Raw genomic sequence first — 11,178 nt, 5'->3', positions numbered from 1 at the left:
GGCGTCTGCTCTCCTACGCCCGCCAAGGCTTCACCTCTCCGTTTGTTCTCTGCATCTTTCCCTCAGCCTTGGGTTTTCCCTTCCAAAGGAGACCCCCCCCAAGTGCTTTTTAAAGATTCAAACAGTGTTATCAGTGTTGTGGTAGAGCCAAAAGAAGCAGACCTTTACCCCAAGTGAAGGTTCCAACTGCCTTGTTAGTGCCGTTACCCCCAAATTTGCTGAAATCGTGACATTGTTGATAAATTAAGAAGTTTGTAATGCATTTGGGAACACAGACTTACGCTTCTACCGAGGCAGGAGGGGGTCAGGGTAAGAGAACCTGACTTCCCTCCCAGTGCAAATGAATTCCTGATAAAGGAAAAAAGACCAATGGATTGAATGAGTACGTTTTGTGCGCTGAGGAACGTCTCTTACTGTGATAATGGTTCCTCGGGACCAACGCGGCAGGGCTTCTAGCTGTCATTTCCTCTCAGGGCTTTGTCACTGTTTCTGGACATGAAGGAGTGTGGATCGTGGCTTGTTGTCCAAGCCGTGTACCTTGGTGTATATTTTATACTGGCATTTTTTTTGTGACAAATGAACACTTTATGGCAAATAAAACTTGATTTTCTGTTTGTAATGGTTTTTGATGCTGGGAAATGAGTTTTCAGCCTTTTGTATGGAGTTGGGGGAAGGCAGTGGGCGGGAAGTAGCACCAACCCTTTTATAATCCTAAGCCTTTGGGAGGCTGAACTGGAAAGATTCAACCTCCAGGAAGCCTTTTCTTATAGAAGTTAGGACCTAGTTTTGGAGTGGGCTCAGAAAATAGAGAAAGCAATTGAGTGGGAATTTGTAAAAAGGACTGTGGGATGAGACCCTGTAACAGAAGCTGGTGAAGAGGACCCCTTTCCTGCACTCCAGCTGCTCGAGGGTCAGGGTCTAGCCACGAACCAGCAGCAAACAGCTCTGTTGCTGGCCCTGCTCGTGTGGAGAGGCTGGGAGGTGGAGGGAGGCTGAGCTGCAAAGCTGTGGTGCTCATCCTCCAGTGCATCATCCATTGGAGATGCCACAGTGGGCAGCAGTTCATCCCTGGGCAGGGACAGGCTCTGGGATCACAGAATCCCGGAGTGGTGAGGGCTGGAAGGGCCCTCTGGAGCTCCCCCAGCGCCACCCCCCACCAGAGCAGGGGCACCTCCAGCAGTGGCACAGGACACGTCCAGGGGGGTTTGGAATGGCTCCAGAGTGGGAGACTCCCCCCCTCTCTGGGCAGCTGTGCCAGTGCTCTGCCGCCCGCACAGGAGAGAAGTCCCTCCTCAGGTTGAGATGGAACTTCCTATGCTCCAGTTTGTGATGGATGGAGAGAGAAGTAATGGGTGAGAGCACTCCAAGAGGTGGTGGGGAAACAGGCTGGCCAAAACAGCTCCAGCAAGAATTTAGGACAGTTTTGGCAAAAGAGATGCTGAAGGCTAATACCAGCTGCCCATCCAGCACACTGCAGGAAGGTCCTGCCTCTGCCCACAGGACTCCGTTGAGGCGTCTTCTGCTCTGGACTTGTCTTATGGGCCTCTAGGTGCTGTTTTCATGATGTTGCACTATCAAAGCCTCCCAGAAGAGCAACAAAAGAGAACTTATCAAGGGCTGAGGATCCAGTTTGTGTGCTTTCTTCTTTCTCCAAGGTAAGAAAGTCCCCCAGTTCTGAAGGCAAGGTTTGCTCTTGTGGTCCCTGACAGAGCTGCATGCACACATCTATCATCTTCCCATTACATCCAGTTTCTGTTGCTCTCTTTGGATGAGCTGATTTACTCCTTATGTTGCTGACTGCTGGCATCTGCTGGGGAGCCTCAAAGAGTATTTAGGAGTTGGCGTTTGTATTACTCATCCATCACAGCTCCGTCCCAGCATTGAGGGTTGTTCAACAGCTCCTGAGGGTCACATGAAGTGGTGTCCCTCAGCATTGCCCTGGAGACAGCCTGGACCCAGCAGACCTGGGCGTATTCCTCACCCACACAGGCTGATGCCCAGCATCCTGGTGTTTGTTGGGTTGAAAAATCAGCAGCGCCAACCAGTGCAGCGTTCTGGGTAAGGGAGGATGCTCTGGGCTGAGCAGGTGGTTAAAATGCTGGGGGTTTGGGTTTTTTGCTTTGCAGGGAAAAAAAATAAAATGGTTCTGCTTTGGATGAAGCTCAACAGGAGTGAAAACAAAACTCTTGGAAAGAGTAGAACTGGAAAAGAAGTACGTTCCCTTTGGATGGGCTCAAGACTCAAGTGTCTTTTCAGTCAGAAAAGGGAACACAGTTGTGTACGGTTCCAAAAAGCCACATCTATAACATGGAAACATTTAAAGAGAAGTATTTCAACCGGCATTGGTGTGCGCATGTGAAGCGATTAATTAGGGGCCAAGCTTATGAAAGCAAATTTAAAACCCCAAAGTTATTTCTGTTGCAGAGACCATTTTGTTGGGTTTTTTTGTTGTTTTTGGTTTTTTTTTTTTTTAAATTTGACTTTACGCTTATGAACAAAGTATTTAATTTCATTTCTACCCCACCATCTGTTTGTGGCAGGACGCTTTCCCGCCGGGCTGTGTGGCGACGCGGTAAGCGGCAGAGAGCAGCCTATGCCCGTGCCTGCTGCCCCGCTCCCCGGAACAGGGGGGCTGCGAGGGGCCGGCGCGACCCTCACCCAGCCCAAGGATGCTGATCCCTGCCTCTGGAGACTCGGCCGGAAAGCTATGGCGTTTGGCACTTGCTCCCGCCTGGCTGGCGGCTGTTGAACAGCATCTGAGCTTTGAATCAGACTGACCGTATCCAAAGGTCTTTTTAAATCTGGTTCCAGATGCGTGACGGAGAGAGCTGGTGCTCCCGTTGAACTCCTGCGTGGCTTCCAGCCAAGCGTGAGGGTAGCAACAGGGCCGCTCCGGCCTCTGCAGGCATGGGTTACCTAGGCAAACCAGCTGGCCCAGTAAGTGGACCTTTTCCAGCCCCACACCGCAATTTTGTGATGCTTTGTGTCCCCGTCCCCCCCTCCAATTCCCAGTCCCCTGAGTTCAGCTGAGCCTCAACCTGTTCTCGTTCTCCATCCCTCTGGATCGCAGAATCATAGGCTGGTTTGGGTTGGAAGGGACCTTTAAAAGCCATCTACTCCAACCCCCCTTGCAATGAGCAGGGACATTTTCAACCAGATCAGGTTGCTCAGAGCCCCGTCCAACCTGACCTTGAATGTTTCCAGGGACGGCACATCTGGAACCTCTCTGTGGGTGATGAGGCCTTGCTGAGGTGTCCTCTTTCTGGCCTTTTTCTTTTTTTTAATTATTATTATTTTTTTGTAAGAAACATCAGCATAGACCCAGAAGCAGCGCGTTTGTTTTCAAATGAAGGTTTTATTTTCTTGTTTCAGCTTTCAATCTCATTTTCCATCGTTTTGTGGGTCTACAGCAGGGCTTTGAGGTGGTGTTTGGCTTCGGATCCATGGCCGTGTTCGATGTAGGCACCGTGGTTCCGCAGTCGGGCTCTGAGGGATGGGGCACAGTTGTGTCACGCAGTTGTAGCGCCATTGTTTGGAGAGGGATGAACGAGAAGCTAGAGGCACCCGTGCGTGAGCAGAGCTGGCTTGTGGGGAGGTGCACGGGAGCGCCGAGGTGATTGCACAGCCCATCGGTTGTGGGCAAAATCATGTATTTCCCGTGAGTCACCTTTTGGAGGGGTTGGGAATGCTTCACAGAGTCTGATCCAGCAGAACAATGTTCAAACTGAAACTGGTTGTGAAACAAATTAATGTCTGCTGACCCCCAAAAAATTACCGGGGCAAAAGGTTCTACGTTGTTGGAAGAATCTGGTGTCAGTGATTTTGGTGATGTTTGCTTTTCAGTCCAAACTGTCTTTGTTTTGGAAGATTAGCAAATACAGACAACAAAATACCAAAGAAGGAAAATGCTGAAGTTGGAGCAAATTATTTTTTAAATTCCAAGAGGTATTTTTTTTAATCCGAGCTGTTTCAGAAGGCAGGTGAGGAGGAAGTTGACATTTTGACTTCTTGATTTGGAATGAGGAAATTGTTGTTACAATTGTCTGAAGGACGAGAAAAATCTTTTTCCAATTTAGCGCTCTGATGCAAATAGGGCAAATGCTGGCAGAACCCTTTAAAGAGGAAAAAACATGTTACCTTAATTGTGTTCGGGGTTTTTTTGTTTTTTTAAAGTCATCTTTTAAGGGGATTCGAGGAGCCAGTCTCTAATCCCTGGTTCCTGTGAGTGCCAGGGAAGCTCTGGATCCTCTGTGTAGATAATATAGGGGGGGAAATGAACTGAAATCTATGGGCTGTAGGGAAATAGCACTTCATGAAGGGAATGAGGAAAGAAGACAATATATAGAACTAATTGTTCCCATGTGAGAATTTTTCATTGTTTTTTTTTTTTTTTTGTAGATTAGTTGTCTAAAAATATGGGGTAATTGGGTATGTGAGCACACAGCGCAGAAGACCAGCTCCTGGCTCTGGTTCTCCTGGTCTTCCGTCTTGCTCCAGTGGGGGGTGTGTGTGTCTCTCACTCAGTGATGCAGAGGGAAATGAAATATGTGTGATCTGAACTGCGCATGGGGAGAGACTTTCCTCCACTGTGCACCGGACCTGGTTCATCAGCCCATGCTGACTGCAGCTGCAGTTTCGTGTTGAGTTTTTTTGGCCGGACCCAGTTTCCGAGGTCCGTGTTCCCACAACCCCTCCAGCTCTGGTCTGGGTAACTGGTGAGCAATGCTATTGAGCTTACTGCTGTGCAAGAAATAATGACCTCAGTTTAAACTAGTTTGTTGTAGTGACTTGTTTAAAATACAAACCAAAAAATAAACGGTGCCGGTAGTTTTTTGTCACAGGACTATTTAGTATATCCCCTAAAGGCTCGAGCCATAGAAATTGGATGAGTCGGGGACAGCAACCTCTGAGCAGGCAGGGGAGGAGGTGACGTGGGACTGAGAAGCTGTGGTGAAAGGGAAGATGGAGCAACAGGTTAAACTGGATCTTCCGCTCAAGGAAACGCGGTGGGAAATGGCAGCCTTACCTGGGTTGACTCTGCTCCATCAAAGGCAGCCCGACTGATAGCGCAGTCACGGCTATTAAAAGGAGGTTTTCTTCCTCAATAAGACAATCTCAAGAAGGCCCGAGATAACTTTCTTGAACTGGCTTATCGGTGTGCGATAACTCAGCCTATTAAGAAAGAAGCACGGAGCCAGCGTGGAGCTGAAGTGTACGTGTGCATCTGGAAAGTGATGTGTGGCTCCCCCAGCACAAAAGGCAGAGCAGAATTGAAAAAGTGCAGAGAAAGGGCCAAAAGGCAGTCTGAGTGTTGGAATAGGCTCTGCTCTGCGAGGAAGTAAAAGGAATGAGGATTTTGCTTGGCAAAAATCAGGGCTGGAGAGCAGAGCCAAGAGCCACCTATGGAAATCATGAAAGGAGTGACAAAGGGGACTAAGCCATTCACTATTTCTAATAATTTTAGAACCAGAGAACTTACCAGGTGGCAGCTTTAAAGTGAGAGGAGGAATATTTTGTCCAATGCTCAGCCCAGAAGTGGAGCTCCTTGCCAAAAGGGTTTGGTACTGAAAGGTTGAATGCCTTCAAAATCAGTCATAAAAACCAATTTAAAAACCAACCAAACAAAACGCTCTCAACAACCAGTGCTTCTGGTTCAGGAAACTTTGAGAATACTGGGAAAGCGGGTCTGTAATGCTTCTTATGCTCTTCCCTGGGTGCCTACTCCAGGCCGGTGTCAGAGACGAGATGTTGGCCTGGACTCGACCTTTGGTTTGATCTCTCACAGAGAAAGTAAACCTTGAACGACGTGATTCGTATTTGCAGACTTTAACTCATTTATAAGAAAATGCAGATTGTTGTTGAGAGGAACCTATTGAATTTCCTCTCTTGTGTGTGCTCTGCCTGATGCAGACAGATTTACGTTCAACAGAGCCTCAATGCGATTTCATCTGGACATCCCTGTAGTGCACAGTCTCTGAGTTCCAGACTTCCATTATTTCTCTTCAAGCAATTAGGAAAGCAGAACTTCTTCTGGTGCGGACTTTCTTACCATAACCAAAAAGCGAGGAAAGTGTGACTAGCTTTGCTGCGGGCACCAATGACACCAGCTTCCCTCCCCAGGAAGGATAATAAAAATAAGGTCAAGAAAGTTGACAGAATCACAGACTGGTCAGGGTTGGAAGGGACCTCTGGAGATCATCCAGTCCAACCCCCTGCCAGAGCAGGGTCACCTACAGCAGTTAAATCTATTTAGAACTGCTAGGCACAAAGCCACCAGTGAAATCCTAGGAGAGATGGAGTACAATGTTATATTGCCTACTCAGGCTAAGTCACAATTATTACTGCATTTTTGCTTTTCCAAGATATTATTTCCAAGATATTATCCGTTTTCAATGGATTTTAAAGTTAATTCACTTTAAAAGATGAATCGTGGAATTTGCAAGAAAACAGAGAGCTAAAGTTCACTGCCACAACTGGATGCAGAGAAGAAAAAGAGAGAGGCATGCAGGGCTCCAACCTGCCTGTCTCTGGCCTCGCAGCGTGGAGCGCACCCGGTCGCTGAGCCAAGCCTTGGCCAAGAGCCACCGCCACCAGGGCCATCAGGCACAGGAGGCTCTCCAGCAAGGGACGGGACGTGTACGCAACCCCATTTTGTAACTGCCTGAAGTGCTGCGACCTCCCACGCCGTTCTTCAACCCTCTGAGGACTCCTGCGGCCAGGAGACAAACGTCGCTTCGCGGTGATGAGAAATGGGGTGATCCTCTTCGCAAATTGAGGGTTCAGCCTGGGGGAGGCTCTGACCCTGCGAGGAGCATCCAGCTGGTGGGGACGGTCACGGGGAGGTGGCCAGTCCTCCTGCTCCAGCTCCGAGGAGTCTCCGGCTGGCCGGAGCGCTGCAGTTATGGTGGGAACCGGGGGCAGTTGTGTTGGCGGTGCACGGTACAGCAGATCTGCTCACCTCAGTGCTCAGAGAAGGTAGATCCTCTCTTGCAGCCACAAAACAAAAAAAAAAGCCTGAAAGGCAGCTTGTAGCCACACATGTGTGTTAATAAAATACTACCAGCATGAAGACAGGTAGAATTTCCCCAGGTATTACATGACCAGAACGATTAAGCTCAAGAGAATGACCACCGGGAATTTTAGTCCTTAGTTTTACTTTGCGGAAAAAGAACAAACACTGATCATATGTACAGGACAGATTGGGAAGGAGTAATATCACGGTGTATTTGATGCAGCTGTCGATCAGAGAAAGGGGAATGCTTAGAGGAAAATTTAGAAATATGTAGAATCCTGTGAATTAACACTGGTTCTTTGACAAAGGCTAAAACAATGAGAGGGATCTGCCGTATTCCACCGGTTCAGATAGAGGTACTGGGCTGTGAAATGACAGAACAAACTAAGGTGCCAGGCAGAAAGGCTGCAATAAGAGACTTTGATTGCCAAAGCATCGGCCAGATGCCGGAGCTGGTGACCTGGGAGAAGCGAGTGGGAGGGTGAGTCGCTGGAGGGGGCCTGGGTCCAGCTGGAGGATCTGACGGGGCAGTCCCGAGTGCACTGCTTCCTCTGGGATCCTGGGAATGATCATTTGGAATTGATGTCTGCATGAAAATCAGTTTGGGAGGATTGTTTTGAAGTTTTTCATCTCAGAAACTAGATAGCGATTGGATATAGAATTAATTTGATTACTTTTTTTTTTCAACAAAATTATTAAAAACATTCCAATGAGCATCTATGTCAAAATGTTTCTGGCAGGCTTTGGCTAGCCGGCTCCTGTTGGACAGGGACACAAGAGCCTGGCCGTTCCAGCGTGGAGCGTCCAGCCGTGTTCCCGTCCCCCGGCTGCCAGGCTGGACAAACCTCAGGGCTGCCCGATGCCCGTGGCCGGCTCCGGGCTTTGGCCGGGTGAGAGCTGACCACGCTGCTGTGGGAGACCTGAAAGCATGCCACTGGAATTCAAACCCTGGGGCTGCTCGTAAAACCCTGCCCTGAGCTTCCAGAGAGTCAGTTTGGTGCCATCAAAGGAGACCTGTCTGCTTGTGCTGGGAAGATGCTCCGGGCATTAAGACACTGGGCAATGGTACATTCCAGTTTGGAGACACAGACGCTGATTAAACCCAAGATTTACAAAATAAAATCAAAAGGATTGGGAGTCTAGGGGGAAAAGCACCGGCAAGGAGAAATGTCAGTGAACTGTGAATCAGCAGAATCAGACTTTCCAACCGCTCTCTAGGAGTTTTGGCAGGACTGACTTCATTGAAAGAACTAAAAGACACAAGCCTCGATAGAGAAGCACCTCCATCTGCTCTGAGAGCTGTGGTCCTCCAGAGCTCTGCAAATGCTAACGGATATGTACTGTGATCCGCCCTTTCATCAGCCAGAGTACTTTCCGAGGACCTTGGCCGGCTTGTGGCATAGTCTCGCAGGGGTTTCATAGATGCTCCTTCTGCATCCCAAACCCACACAGCAATTTTCCAACTTCAAAGCTTATCCTTTTATGAAATATGAATGCACATTCAATTTCTCCTTCATTTCACCTTTTTGAGGGCACTGGTGGTGCTTGAAATGTGCCTCCACGCTGTGTGTGTACGTGTGCGTGCGCTGGATTTTTACCGATGTGGATGAAAGAGGCAAAGCAGCCGTGTTCTCCGTGGCATTCTGTAACTGGTCGTAGCAGGCGGCCGTATCCCAAACCGCTGCCCGCTGCACTCCTGGGACAATCCCTGCAAGAGCAGGGCTTGCTCTGCTCTTGCCAAACCCTGGTGCCGCCTCTCGGTACTCCCCCCCTCCTGGCACTGGGGGTTAATTTTTTTTTCTTTGGTCAGTTTTATTTTTGTAATGAATGTATAAGCTATTTTCTTCTTTGGGGCCAAGACACTACCTTCAATACAGAGAATCAAGAGTTTTCTACATTTAAACTCCACTGCATCAACGTGGCCGTATTGACTCCGGTTACCAACGACAGCGTTGCTTAATGGCTCCAGTGCCAAAAAAGGTTCAGGACAGACTTTGGAGTTGGTTTCGACAATAGAGTCACCTTTTCATTCTGGGAGTGATGAATGGTTTAGGTGTGGTAATCAGGAAAATAAATCCTCTCACTGGAAGACAGATGAGGGCAGCATTTCCCCGTAACGTCAGGACATGCATGTTCCTCTCCGAATAGGTTTTCATCTGACGCTGGCTGTTAGTGTCTAAGCTCCTTCCGGAGGAGCCTTGCCAAATGTTCTGGTTCCTCCTGTGAAATCTGAGGGCCACGTTGCTTGTGAGGTATGCAGAAAATGTAGGGGAAAAGAGAGAGGCAGTCTTTGTACCTCTGAGAACTCATTTATGTTAAAGAGGTTTTTCTCCCCTTTTCTAATGGTTTCTTTAGCGTTGCTTGTCTTGTTGTTTGTTTGGGGTTGTTTTTTTTTTTGTTTTTGTTTTGTTTTGTTTTGTTTTTTAATAATTGTGTACAGTGAATGGTATATTTGGTGTTTCCCTGTTTTTTTTTTAAAGAGAGTAATGGTCACAGTAGCCAATGGGCAACAGTGCTGATGAAAAGAAAGTGCCACAGAAGCGGGGCAAGGTCCTGCTACTGTGTTTTTCCATGCCAATGCTGTTGCCTCTTCCTCTGTTCATGTCTCCCTTGTGTCATGACCAGGCCCAGGATGACATTTAACTGTCAGGACAGTCTGGGAAGTCTCCAGCTGATATTGTGGGTCCTGGAAGGATTTCCCCAAAGAGCCAACTCTGGCCCTTGCGCCTATCCCCAGTGTACGCAGACCACGCGGCACATCCCCTATTATTCCTGGGATTCAGAATTCAGTTTACTCCCCCGGGGCAGGTAGGAGCCACGGCGTTCCTACACCCAGGGTGGCTCCGTAAGACCAAGCCAGCAGTGGATAAAACCCCTCTCTCGTCTCACCGCAGTGCTGCAGTGGACGAGTTCATGTTATACCTTTCGGACTTTTAGCCGAAAGTTGGATCCTCTGGTCCTGCTTAGCATGCGGCAGCGCCGAGCCGCACTCCTCCCGCTCCTCCGGAGAGCTGAGATTCATCAGCCCGCGTGTATCAGCTCTTGCCAGGGAAATGGAGAATAACGAGGCCTGGTTCAGATAATGAAATGATCTCCCTCTCACATCTGATGACACTGCTGCTTATTATTTCCTCGGCGTGTAACTTTGCTTCCCGGGAAACTTGTTTTGTAAATGCTAATGGCTGTGCAGTTACGGCCCAAAGTTGCAGCAGCCCAGGGGCGCTGAGGGAGCCCGGTGAGCCGCGCCGCCCGTTTGTGTGAGCGCACATGCTTCGTTAGCTATGGCGGGGATGGGGACAGCCCCTGCCCCTTGGGAGGGTACAAGGAACAGCACCGGGAGAGGTGCAGCCCTCGGCATCCATCATGAGCAGCTTCTGCCCTTTGTTCAGGTATCGGTGCTGGGATTGAGCCTTCCTAACTGCCCTTCTTCTCTGGCACTGAGTTTCTCAGAGAGAGAGCTGCTGTGATCCCTCTCCATTTGTAATTCGTTAGCCAAGAAAAAGACACATTTCTTCTTTTTATTCCCTTTTTCTTGAGTAACTTTCTTGAATAACCAGAGCAGTGCGGGTTATTCCGGACATCTCATATAAGAATACTAAAACTGTTTTCTCTATGCTGCAATGACTTTGCTTGTACATCTTAGAATTAAATCTGATTTTTTCCATGACAGCGTCTGCTTGGCAGCCCAGAGTCACCCTAAGTTAAACAAACACAGCCAGAAATCCTCATCTTTAGCCCCAAAGAGATGACTCTGCACCCTGCTCTTTTTCCTGTTTCTAGAACACAAGCCCTTGAGGTCTTCCAGTTTTCCTAGATGGACTTCTCACCAACCTCTGTGAGAACTTGGTGATACCATCCCCACTTTAGCAGTTTCTTTCTCCAACTTACCTTTTCTTGTTGTTTGTTTTTTGTTTTGTTTTGTTTTTTGTTTGTTTGGTTGGGTTTTTTTTGTTTGTTTGTTTTTTTAAGACTCTCCAGTTCTCCAAGCATAGTATTCATACCTATGAAGTTGGGCAAAACCACCAAGAGGCCTGCATGGATGAACAAAGAGCTCCCGGAAAAACTCAAACAGAAGAAGGAAGCCTACAGAGGGTGGAAGCAAGGACAGGTAGCCTGGGAGGAATACAGAGAAATTGTCTGAGCAGCCAGGGATCAGGTTAGGGAAG

This window comes from Vanellus vanellus, assembly GCF_965231255.1.
Source record: "Vanellus vanellus genome assembly, chromosome: 10".
NCBI classification, from domain to species: Eukaryota; Metazoa; Chordata; class Aves; order Charadriiformes; family Charadriidae; genus Vanellus; species Vanellus vanellus.
Note: the sequence above shows the minus strand (reverse complement) of the source record.